This window comes from Bidens hawaiensis, unplaced genomic scaffold (assembly GCF_021521415.1).
Source record: "Bidens hawaiensis isolate Kalapana, Puna unplaced genomic scaffold, B.hawaiensis_p1.1 tig00025840_1, whole genome shotgun sequence".
NCBI lineage: Eukaryota > Viridiplantae > Streptophyta > Magnoliopsida > Asterales > Asteraceae > Bidens > Bidens hawaiensis.
This window is the reverse complement of record NW_027505061.1, coordinates 135,106-147,097: the sequence shown is the minus strand read 5'-3', so window position 1 is coordinate 147,097 and position 11,992 is coordinate 135,106. Positions and strand designations below refer to the sequence as shown.

General features: G+C 35.8%; 1 pseudogene; it reads left to right on the top strand.

Moving 5' to 3' along the window:
• The first annotated feature begins 2,658 nt into the window (after positions 1-2,658).
• On the top strand, positions 2,659-3,849 carry LOC143610367 (SKP1-interacting partner 15 pseudogene; annotated as a pseudogene).
• Positions 3,850-11,992: the final 8,143 nt, after the last annotated feature.

Here is an 11,992-nt window from a genome sequence, read left to right as displayed (position 1 = left end):
ACTAAATCAAATGAAATTTGATGCAATGGAACCATAATCACCTCGCGAACAAACCCTTAATATAAACATGACTAATTATACCGAGATACACCTTTGATTCACCGTAGAGATGCACAACGAACAAAGACCGAACCAAAATTCTATGAAAACCAGGCGATTAACGACAAATTCTGATCGATTTCACTCGCAAATCAATCCACAATGTTCAAGAACCGAAAGTGGTTCCAAAACCAAAATTGAACTACTCTAGAAGCCAGTTTGAAACTAAACCTAACCGTCTTTTATAATCGATTTGAGATCTCCTCTGTGAAACAGGTTTAAGCCAAACCGGATAAAAACATGTTACAATCTAACTGATTTGAAACCAAACCGATCATTTTTTGCTTTATGTTTCCAAACCGACCCAGTTTAGCCAAGAACCCTTGTTGACTATCTTTGAACCAAATCGAACCCGTTTTAGTCGTAAATAGTTTTGACCCAGAAACCGATTTGTACCCTTTTAGTCTTTAGGTTATAAAAGAAAATAACCAGCTCTTAAAATAGTTGTGGGCCTCTGCTAGTGGACCAACTGACCAATGACTCATTACTAAGTCTAATATAAATCCCATTTATTTACTTACCTGTTTTTCTTTCCTATCTATTCTATATTATTTTCTTTTTTTACTTTTATATAGTTATTGTCAATAAGTGTATAATCCTTTTTTTTAACTTTATATCAATAATTTCCCCACATTTAATTAACTTATGCATCTCAATACTTGAATTTAAAATTATGATAAAAATTAAGTTAAATGAATTCAATTAGTTAAAGTTCTATTTATATATGCCCATAATAAATTATTTTTTGGGATTTTAGGTTAGAAACTTATTTGTCACATTTGAAAATTATTAGTATGTATAGTTTTGAATTTAATAAACCCTTGTCTATTATAATATTCATGTATCTTTGTTACTAAGTAAGGTTTTGGATTTTCTAGTTATTACAACATGGGAGGAGACACCATGCCTACTAATTAATATCACAGCATGACACTCTCGAGCCTGAGGAACGAGACACCACACCCCATAATTACAATAATAATAGAAAGATGCTATTGAATATGTTTGTAAATAATTCCTAACGTATGATATGTTAGAGGCATTATTCAACAGGTTTGAAAAACCGCCTTTAATAATAAATAAGGTCTAATGGATCCAAGAGTTGGTAACCACAAGAATGTAAGAGGGTAGATCAATTACAACCCATATACATAATGGGTTAAGTTATCCTAAATAGTCTATTAAACCTATGAAGGATACAAAGACATAATGAATCCCAAAATATTACACAATGTAAAACAAAATACAACACAATGCTCAATAATATAATACATGTTGAGGGAAAAAACATAATGAGAAAATAAACAAAAAAAAACACAATGATAAATAAAAATACACAACGATCTGAACCAAACTTCTAAAATCTACAAGCTAGAAATCGAAAAGCAAATACCTAAAATCTAATATCGTTGAGTTCGACTAGACGGTTCCAATGCCACTGGTTTGAGTTCAGTTGGAGTTTATTTGATACCCAATATTAATTTTATCTTGTCCTGCTTAATACCTGTTGATATTAAGTTTGATGATGAAGTTTAATCGCCGCATATAAATAGTATTAATTCTATCTTGTCATGCTTTGCACCACTACATGCGTGAAACCCTGGTTGCAACCATTTGAGCCAACGGTTGTGTCCCACCCAGAAATTGAGGAAATTAAAGACGATGCATGCAATCGACGCACACCAACAAATTAAAACTTATATCAACAACAATAGTCCAATAAACATACCTCAGAGGCCGCAGCAGAGAGAGACACGAGTACGCAGCAGAGAGATACGTAACCCATGCCTTCACCATCAGAGAGTATAATGAATGAAACAATGAGTGAAACGATGACAAATATTGCTTCAATTAGTTGTTAAGGGGACAGAGAGATACGTAATTCATGTATAGGGCTATACGGTGCGTATAAGCCCCTATATATGCCTCGTATAGCCCTATACGGTGACCCAATACGCATGTATAGCATTATACGAGACGTATAAGTGGGTGTATGGGTGTCTTTAGTAGGACTCGTAGAAGATACAAAACACCACGTGTAAAGAAAGAACGTGACTACATGTTGCCCCTGTGACTTGTAATTTGTAAACATGTCTTCGCAATTTCAATTGGTAAATTCACTACATATTTAATATATTAACTGGATCATTCATAATGCATTTTAAACTACTCACCACCTCGTTAATTTCGAACATCGATAGAATATAACAAAAACAATACTTAAAACAACTCATAACGTGACCCTATACATAATAATTAATAACATACACCAATTAAAAAAAATAATTTATAGCAAGTACCTTTAATTGGAAAGGGGGAAGCGGCCCATGTCTAAACTCTAGCCTCCAAACTCTTACCCAGTCTACACACTTCTTTATGTGTAGCGTATCAATCGAAGAACAAGTAAACTCTAAAATAACAATAACAATAATAATAATAATAATAATATTCAACTCCACCACCACCGACGCCACCGTCTCCGCCTCCATCTCCATCTCCATCTCCATCTCTAATCCTCACACAATTACAATGATCTAATAATAATAATACATCTCATCTCACCCCCCTTCAATCCGATTCAAACCCACCAATGGAAAACATATTCTCACACCTTCCACAAGACATCATCCACCAGATCTTCTCCAGACTCTCACTCCGTCAAGTCATAATATGCAAATCAGTCTCCAAAACCCTCAACGCCGCCTTATCATCACCGGCCTTCACCCAACTCCTCGCCGCCACGTCACCGTTTCCTCTTCTAGCTCTCCGCCCACCCCACCGCCACCACCACCACCACCTCTCGCCGTCGCCTGTTCTCCACTTATTCGATCCAGTCGCCAACAAATGGCTTCAGTTTCCTTTATCCTTTTTACCTTATCCTTCTGCCCACCCCATCGCCGCCGCCGGCGGGTTACTTTACCTCTGGGCCGACTCGCCGGCGTCTGATTCAATCAAAGATTCGAACAAATCGTTAGTTGTTACGAACCCGTTGACTTTAGAACACAAAACCCTACCTCAACTCGGTTCCGCCTGGTCCCGACACGGCTCGGTGTTAACCGATTCGGTTAACAGCCGAGTTATTGTGTTAAATGAGCTTGCGGCGTTGTACTACTCGAATTCGAATAACGCGTGGCTCAAATTCTTGTCGAATTTGCCTTCGAAGCCGAGAAGTCCGATTTTGATTAATAAGTCGATAATCGCGTTGTGCGATGTGGGATCGCCGTGGCGGAGTCAATGGAAGCTTTTTATTTGTTCGTTAAAAAGCCTCCAGACGTCGCAACCGTGGAATACTTTGGAGAAACATGAGTGGGGGGATGTGTTTGATATTCTTAAACGGCCGCGGTTGTTGAAGGGGTTTGGGGATGTGGTTTTGATGATTGGTGGGTTGAAATCGTCGTTTTCGCTTAATGCGTCGTGTTCTACGATTTTGATATTGAAGTTGGATTTGGGGACTTTGGAGTGGGGTGAAGCGGGGAGAATGCCGTTGGAGATGTTTCGGTTTTTTCAGGAGTCGAGTAAGTTTAAGGTGTTTGGAGGCGGGAATCGTGTGTGTTTTTCGGGGAAGAGGATTGGGCGGTTGGCGTTGTGGGAGTCGGGTGAGAATGGGAAGGAAGAGTGGAGGTGGATCGATGGGGTTCCTGGAATGGGGACGGGTTGTATCGCGGGTTCTTGTTTGATGCTCGGTTGGATGGTCGCCTTGATGAAGGTCTTGTTTTGTTTTTTATTTATGTTATAATTGTTCATGTTTGATTTGGTAATTTGGTTATTTGTTATTTGGTTTTATGAAATGTTATGTCTTTTTGGTGCATAAACTGATCAAACATGTCGTTTATTAAGAGTGATTATTGTCGATTGATATTGTATGATAAGGGTGTTATAGGAAGGAGCACTTAAGTTAATTTTACATGTTTTGTTGATAATTTTAATACATTTTGAGCCCCCCCCCCCCCCGATGAACTCATCCAAGCTTCACCACTGGCTAGAGGTGACTGTCGTGTTCATGTGCAGTTTTTATGTATAGGAGAGGGTACATATAGCGTTCATTTAAGAACTCCTAAACAATTTAAGAACTTATAAGCACTTTAACAACCTAACCAATTTTTGTAGATTTTTTCTTATATTATTATTATTTGAATATAGTTTTGTCAGTTATTATACGTAATTTTATGTTTACATGTATGAAAACATATTCAAGCGAACGCATACGGCTCAAACTCGCCTTGAGTAGCCAACCTAAGCGCGGGTTGACCTTATATAAAAATCAATTAGCTTAGCTAGTCTCGAATGTTTGTACGAGTTTTTACCAAGCTAGCTGTGAGCGAGTTACTGTCTTAGATTTCAGGCAGTGGTGAGTGGTCTGTACTTGTTACCAACCAGTTTTCCTAAAAACAGAAATCAAGGAATCTTTAGGCAGCAGCAAATATTATGTTCTTTTGGCAGCAAACTAAACTTGATTGTATTCGTGTGGGTACAAAAGTCACGGGTCATATTTTTACCTTGAACGCCTCCAATGTCTGAATTTGAATCATATCTAATATGGGAAATTTTGAAACACCAAATACTAGATACAAACAAAGTAACAAACATCGTTTCCTTTTTTTCTTTTTCTTTTTAAGTTTTACTTTAGTTATTAGTTTAGAAAAATGTTTTAAATAATCTGAACTAGGTCTTATTGGCAAATAACAATTCGAACTTAACTCTTGGCGGGTGACGGTCCCAACTAAGGGTGTGTTTGTTTTCATTGGTCTGGAACTGACGGAATGTTAATGTGGTATGTCTAGTTATCAAAAAATGCTATTATTTCATGCAAGAGATAACCCTTGTTAATAAATCTGTGTATCTAGAGAATCACTATAACTTCCTTGAAACTCCGTATTTTCGGGATATTGATGACTGCTCTTTATACTCACCCTTTATGTTCTTCATCTTCTTGTATTTTTTTGTTATTTCAATTGTAATTTACAATTCTATTTCTAATTTATGTATTTTAATTTATTTAAAGTGCTTTTTTATTTTTCAAATATCCGAATGGCCTCCTATAACCTAATTGGTTAAAACCGGGGAAGAGTTGGCAAGAACTTGTTGAGAAGTGGTCCAAGTCTTCCGAAAGTCTTGAGAAGATGTAAATGATCAAAACCTAATACAAACAAAGCTTATATCACTGGATAGTGGATACAATGTTACTAATCCTTTAGTTGATTGCATACCCTTGCCCAAGATAGATGAGCTTAATTGGTGTTGAGTCAGCGGTTCAGGCTCCTAAGGTTTACAAACCAAGAGTTGAAAACGAATTTTTAATAAGCCTGATCTTAAATCCGAACATGAACCAATAAGTTTTATGCATGGCAAAAGTAAACATAGGTCAACATTTGAGACCAAAATCTACAGTACCAAAGGAGTGGAAACATTAAACCAAGCTCATTAAACCAAGTTGTGAAGAAGACAAAAATAAAAGTGGCTTGGGTTAGAAGGATCAACCCACAAAAGGCAAAAAAAAACAGTCCAAATAAATCATACAATTTTAAGCAACCATACAAGTGTTGAAGCATGTAACTGTAAAGTGGAACTTCTCAAGGGTGAGGAAAGTTATGAATTTAGTTATTCTTTTCACTAGACGTTGCAAACCGGATTTTTAATGTATACTTAAGATTTAAGTTTGAAACTCATTTTATAAACTTCTTTTCGTTAACCCGAAAAAATCGCTTTAATTTGTGACGCCTTGCTCAAAGTTGAGAGAAGATGGAATATATATGCTTTGGATATATATGAAAGATACGTCCACCTCACAGTGGGAGTGACATGTTTCTCTTTTCCAATGCATCCATAGATAAACATCTTTGTGGCACAGAAAGTTAGCATATTACATATGATAACCTCAAAATAATTAATAAAATTGATAAATATGAAATAAACGGAGTATTCTTACAAGGATAAGTGCACTATTTGCATAAAGATTAAACAATATCATGAGTTATTTAGGCCTAATCCGTTGCACGTAATTAATGGAGAGTACTCAACGAGTAATCCCCGAGTAACCCCGCCTAGGCCGAGTTCTCGGTGAGCCATCCCCAAGTACTCTCAGTCTAAGGCCGAGTACTCACCGACTAAGGCCGAGTACTCACAACTCCCCAGTCGGCCGCCTAGGGTCCGCCTAGCGACTTTTGCAACCTTGACGTAATATATATGGACTTATTTGAGCGGTTAGTATAATAAGTCTACGAAAGAAGAGGTATTACTTGGTTATTGTTGTGTTTATTTCAGGTTCATGTGAGTTTTCTTCTAATCCTCATAACCAAGAACGAAAAGATAGTGAAACCTCTAATCATATATCAAGAGACTCGTCGACTGATCTACAATGCTATCTCATGAAATGTACTCAAACCAGTTGGTCAAAGTGCTTGATAAGTTTTAGGAGGAGGAGTTTCCATATATATTTATTTAAGTTAATTAACATGTTACACGAGCAGTTGTGAATTATCAATGATGAGAGGAAATATAATTAGACAATGATGTATGCTTACAACAATTAACAATTACAATTGGCACAAAATTCTTCATAAAAAAAACAAATTGTTTTGTGGTTTATATTTAAAAGATAGCTAATGTTATATGCTCCAAAGATTCATTCACACCTAAGGTTAATTTACCTTGCAATAAAAACCCAATCTACATTACGACATATAGATATAGATCGGTTTGGAATGGATTACCCGACAAAATCTTTTCTTTTGTGAATTCAAAAGTAATAAAATAATTAAATAGATTTTTTTAAAAATGTAATGCTACTTTCCCTTTATCGAACAAAGTGATATAATAAACATTGTTTTTTTGGAAAAATGGACAACGTTGAGCCACATGAATCATGTGTCTTAGTTTATTTTATGTGTTTGTTTTTCTGATATTTTAAAATTTGTATGCATATAAGTCTTCTTAAAATAAATATATGCTAGTTTGATCATCTCGTGTTATGGGGGTTTATTTAAGCTTTTGTTTTAATCGTTTTGTTATTTTATGATGATTTATTTTATTTTTAACGAAGTTTTGTTTTTTTAATATATATATATTAGTTTGTTATTATATTTTTTAACGTTTAGATTTTTCAATTGATTTGTGTACGTTTATAAGAATTTTAACGAACAAACATAAAAGAACACGAACATTTTTTTTAATGAACAAACATGAACACAAATATTTGTCTAATGAAAAAGGGGACGTTGATGTAGTTAACGGTGGTGGGTAGTATCGGAAGTTAACCGGCGATGGAACTGATAGACCAGCAACGAAAAACATGTAAAAAGATAAATTAAATTAGGTTTTTGATAATGATAAACCGTGAAAATTATTCTTTGATGATTATGAAGTTATTTCACAAATAAATAAGATGTTATGACCCGTTTAAGGGTTATCCGAGTTTGGTGAGATCCTTGACCTGTGAAAACTATTGTTTGATTATGAAAGAGTTTCACAAATAAATGAGATGTTACCCATTTAAAGACTATCCAGGTTTGGTGAGACCCATACCCATGAATTCGGATCAAATGTATAAGAAACCTTCATTTAAAATCAAGCAATCTGGTGGCTCTAGATAATGAAGGGAAGAACCTGAAAGCGACACATAGGATTTCATGGTAGAAAATTATATAGATAGTTAGATTCAATAATATACATAAAATTATTGCAAATTTGAATAAATAAAATTAGAGTTAATGACTATTTTCGTCCCTGTGGTTTGCTACTTTCACCACTTCAGTCCAAAGTTTGAAATTTTGTCAATTTAGCCCTCATAGTTTTAAATATTAACCAATTACGTCCCATCCGTCTAACGGCATCTAGCTATGCCGTTAGTTTAAGGGTATTTTGGTCTTTCTTCTTTTTATTTTGAGTTAATGGTCATTTTCGTCCCTGTGGTTTGATATTTTTGCCACTTCGGTTCAAAGTTTAAAAATTTATCAATTTTTTTTTCTATAACCCTGAAAAGCATAATCCAAGTCCAAAACCATCGAGCATCAACCAAAACAGGTCCGCATTTACCCTGTCGATAATAGTATTCATACCCTCTCCCCTCGTATTTAGTTTCTAGACGGTTCCTAAACTCTCCCCCATGGTGGAATTCAATGGTAAAGTGGTCAAAGGAATTCCCTAAAACCGAATTGTACGAAAAAAAAAACCTAAAAATCGTTTATTTGAAAATGCATAATAGTTAGGGTCTAGAGATTAACATATCGTATCGAAAATCTGGGTCGAAATCAACTATTATACATTAATCAAAGAAACGACTTTTAGTTTTTTATATACAATTCGGTTTCAGGGAATTACCTTGACCACTTTACCATTAAATTCTACAATGGAGGAGAGTTTAGGAAATGTCTAGAAACTAAATACGAGGGGGTATGATTACTGTTGTCAACATAGTAAATGCATACCTTTATTGGAGGTTGCTCGATGGTTTTGAGCTTGGATTATGCTCTTCGGGGTTATAGGAAAATAAAAACTGAATTAAACTAAACATTAAAATGACAATATTCAAACTTTGGACCGAAGTGACAAAAATATCAAACCACAGGGACTAAAATGACGATTAACTCAGAATAAAAAGGAGAAAGACAAAAATACCCTTAAACTAACAGCATAGTTGGATGCCGTTAGACGGATGGAACGTAATTGGCTAATATTTAAAACTATGAGGACTAAATTGGCAAAATTTCAAACTTTGGACTGAAGTGTCGAAAGTAGCAAACCACAGTGATGAAAATGGCCATTAACTCATAAAATTATTGTAAATTTGGTAACAAATTTTCCCAATGTTGTCGGGAGATTCCTACGATTGAACTTTGGATCAGTCAAGTTATTGTGCGTGCACGTCAATCAAAACCTGCCAAACTTGCAATTGTTAACATAAGTTTTCGGGGTATAAAATATACTATATAAATGGTTTGAATGTCTTCATTGAATTACATTTTCCCAGCGTCAAAAGAGTGTATTGAAAACTAATTTATATTTTATGAGAATAAATGTTCGAACATGAGGTTGTTAAAGTATGTATAGTATGGGTGTTCTTCGGGTTTGTTTTTCGGGTCGGGTTCTTCGGGTTTCAAAGTTTTAAATTTTGACCCGAAACCCAACCCGAATCTCTCACGGGTTTTTCGGGTTCGGGTAATTCGGGTTCGGTTAATCGGGTTTCGGGTATTCTAGAAAAAAAAATTAAAAACTGCAATGCTAAAACTAAAATAACATACTATTCTTTGCTCGCAACTCAAATAATCAAATAATAAACCAACATAACTTGATAAAACAATTTAAAAGAAGAGTAAACCTAACTCGAACCATAATGGCATTTAATCGGGCGTGATTTGGTTGCTCAATTACGGTTACTATTAGTAATAAACGGAAAACATAAATTAACAATAAACAATCGATCCATAATAATTGTAACGACAACAATCAATTAGGACAGGATTCTAAAACTTTAGTGGCTAAGACTAAGCCTATCACCTAAAAATGTATTTAATTTCAAAACTAAATGATTATTCGGGTTTTTCGGGTTGACCCGAAACTTATAAATCTAACCCGAGAACCAACCCGAATTACTTCGGTTCGGGTTCGGGTTAGCCTTTTCTCGGGTTCGGGTTTTTTGGGTCAGGTTAGTTCGGGTTCGGGTATGGGTTTTTTCGGGTTGGGTTTCGGGTTTCGGGTAAAAGTGACAGCCCTAATGTATAGCATGAAAGTATATCACAATGAATGATTATTTAGTGCTCTCTTCCTTTTTTTTAACCAGCAATACACACTTTTTAATTCCACACCACCTAAATACATAAATAGTGTTTCAACCTTCACCATTTGTTTGAGAAGAATTCACCAATGTCGTTGGGTCAAAGGTACCTTGACAAGTATTTGGTAAATGGAATTGTATATGTGGTAGTTTGCTCTGGTGACAAGTGATACAAATTAATATTATATGCTAAGGACTCTTCTCTCTATCATCATTGGTTGTAGCTAGGATTGTTGACGATTATATGGTCGTTATTCTATTGAGTTCCATACTGCCGACCACACTGCTTACTTTCATCACTTGCCAACTATGCATCTTCGTATCATGATGTTGATGACAGCTGCCTATCTGATCATTGTATTAATCGCTTATGTAACACATACATCCAAATGTTGAAGGTTATAAAAAGTGTGTCATGTAGTATATTTATAGTCTATAGAACGTAGAGATCCAGATATGGATCACGTGTACTTACCATGGAGATCTGGTTGTTAGTTATGGCTTTTAACCAAACATGGCAAGTTATTGATCATTGCTTGCGGACCATATGGTTTGATTATCCATCATTGTATCTAGATACGTAGGGTCATTGTATACTAGAGTTCTAATTGATTGTTGATTGTTGATTGTTTAAGACAAAGCATGAGTTACGAGTTTAATTTAATATGATGTAATTGGATTGGTTGGTGTGTAAGTGTTGCAACATTAAGGTTACGAGTTTAATTTGAGGCACACCGGTCTCCCTCTTCTACCCCCTCCCCCACCCCACCACCACCCACACCCACACCCACACCCACACCCACACCCACACACGCCACTCTCTCTCTCTCTCTCTCTCTCATTTGTCCCCCTTTTTTTTGAACGGCCAATTAAGTAACGCCAGATACCCTGTACGCGGCCCCCATTGGCTAAAGATAGCCCGAGCCGGCTACTAGTCCGGACGAACGGAGCCCCTAGCGGTCCACCTGTTGAGGGATTCACCGGATAAAACCCGACCCCCACGCCCGCCAAACGGCACAACAGCGAGGAGCCGGTAAAACCGGGTGAGATCAGGACTCGAACCCTGGCAAGCCAGGGTCATCCCTCATATCTCCCATATAAGTTGGTGGTAGTGAGGTTTGATCCCTCTACATCTCACTTGTAAAGTAAGTGCTCCACCATTGAGCCACAACCAACTTATCTTTTTTTATTTATGTTTTAATTTTAAATTTAAAAGTTAATTCTTTTTTCTTGTTTTAATTTATATATTCTTGTTTTAGTTAATTGTCACATATCACTTAAATTTATCTAAACTATTTTAATAATTAATTATGAAATGGCTTTTCCCTTCTATTATTAAACTAAGATTCAATAAAAAAAAATGAATAGTAAACTTTCTAGGCGTGCTACAACTATATTTTTAGAATTTCCATTCGGGTTACCAGTGAGTGTACTAAAACCGACCAAATTCCTATCAATTTCATAAAAGGATAAAAATGGTTCATATATGTAATACGTATATATATGCCCGGTAGTGCAAAAGTTCAACAATGATCCATAAAAATATAATTACACTACATAGCTCTTGCTCGGTTACCAACTTTCAGTGCCGGATCTTGGGTTGGGCAACCCGGATGACCGGCCGAGGCATTAATTTTTTGAGGGCACAAAATTTTTTTATATATACATATATTTTTATATATTTTAATTTTTTTTTATATAAAATAGGTACACATCTTAATCATTTTATTAGATATTAGGCCCAATCTTTTTATACCCATAACCCATTTGAGATAATGGGCATGCGGGTCATTTTATTTCATTACTCGTTAGAACCGACGGGCCTTTTCATTTAAGCTTGGCCGAGGCATTTAAATTCTCGGATACGGCTCCGCCAACTTTGGTCGCATTAGAAAAGAGGAATATCCTGGTGATCTCAAACATATGCCCATTTTGTGGTCTAGTGGAGGAGTAGCTTGATCATATTTTCATCTCGTGTGGCTTGGCACAATCCTTATGGAGTGTTTTATCTATTTGATGTAAAATTCTCTCATTCTCTTTATTCAGCTTTTGGAACTTATTGAATGTTCACAGGTTCTTGAGGTTGCCTAAGGAGAAGCCAAAAGGTGTTTCATGCTATTTGTT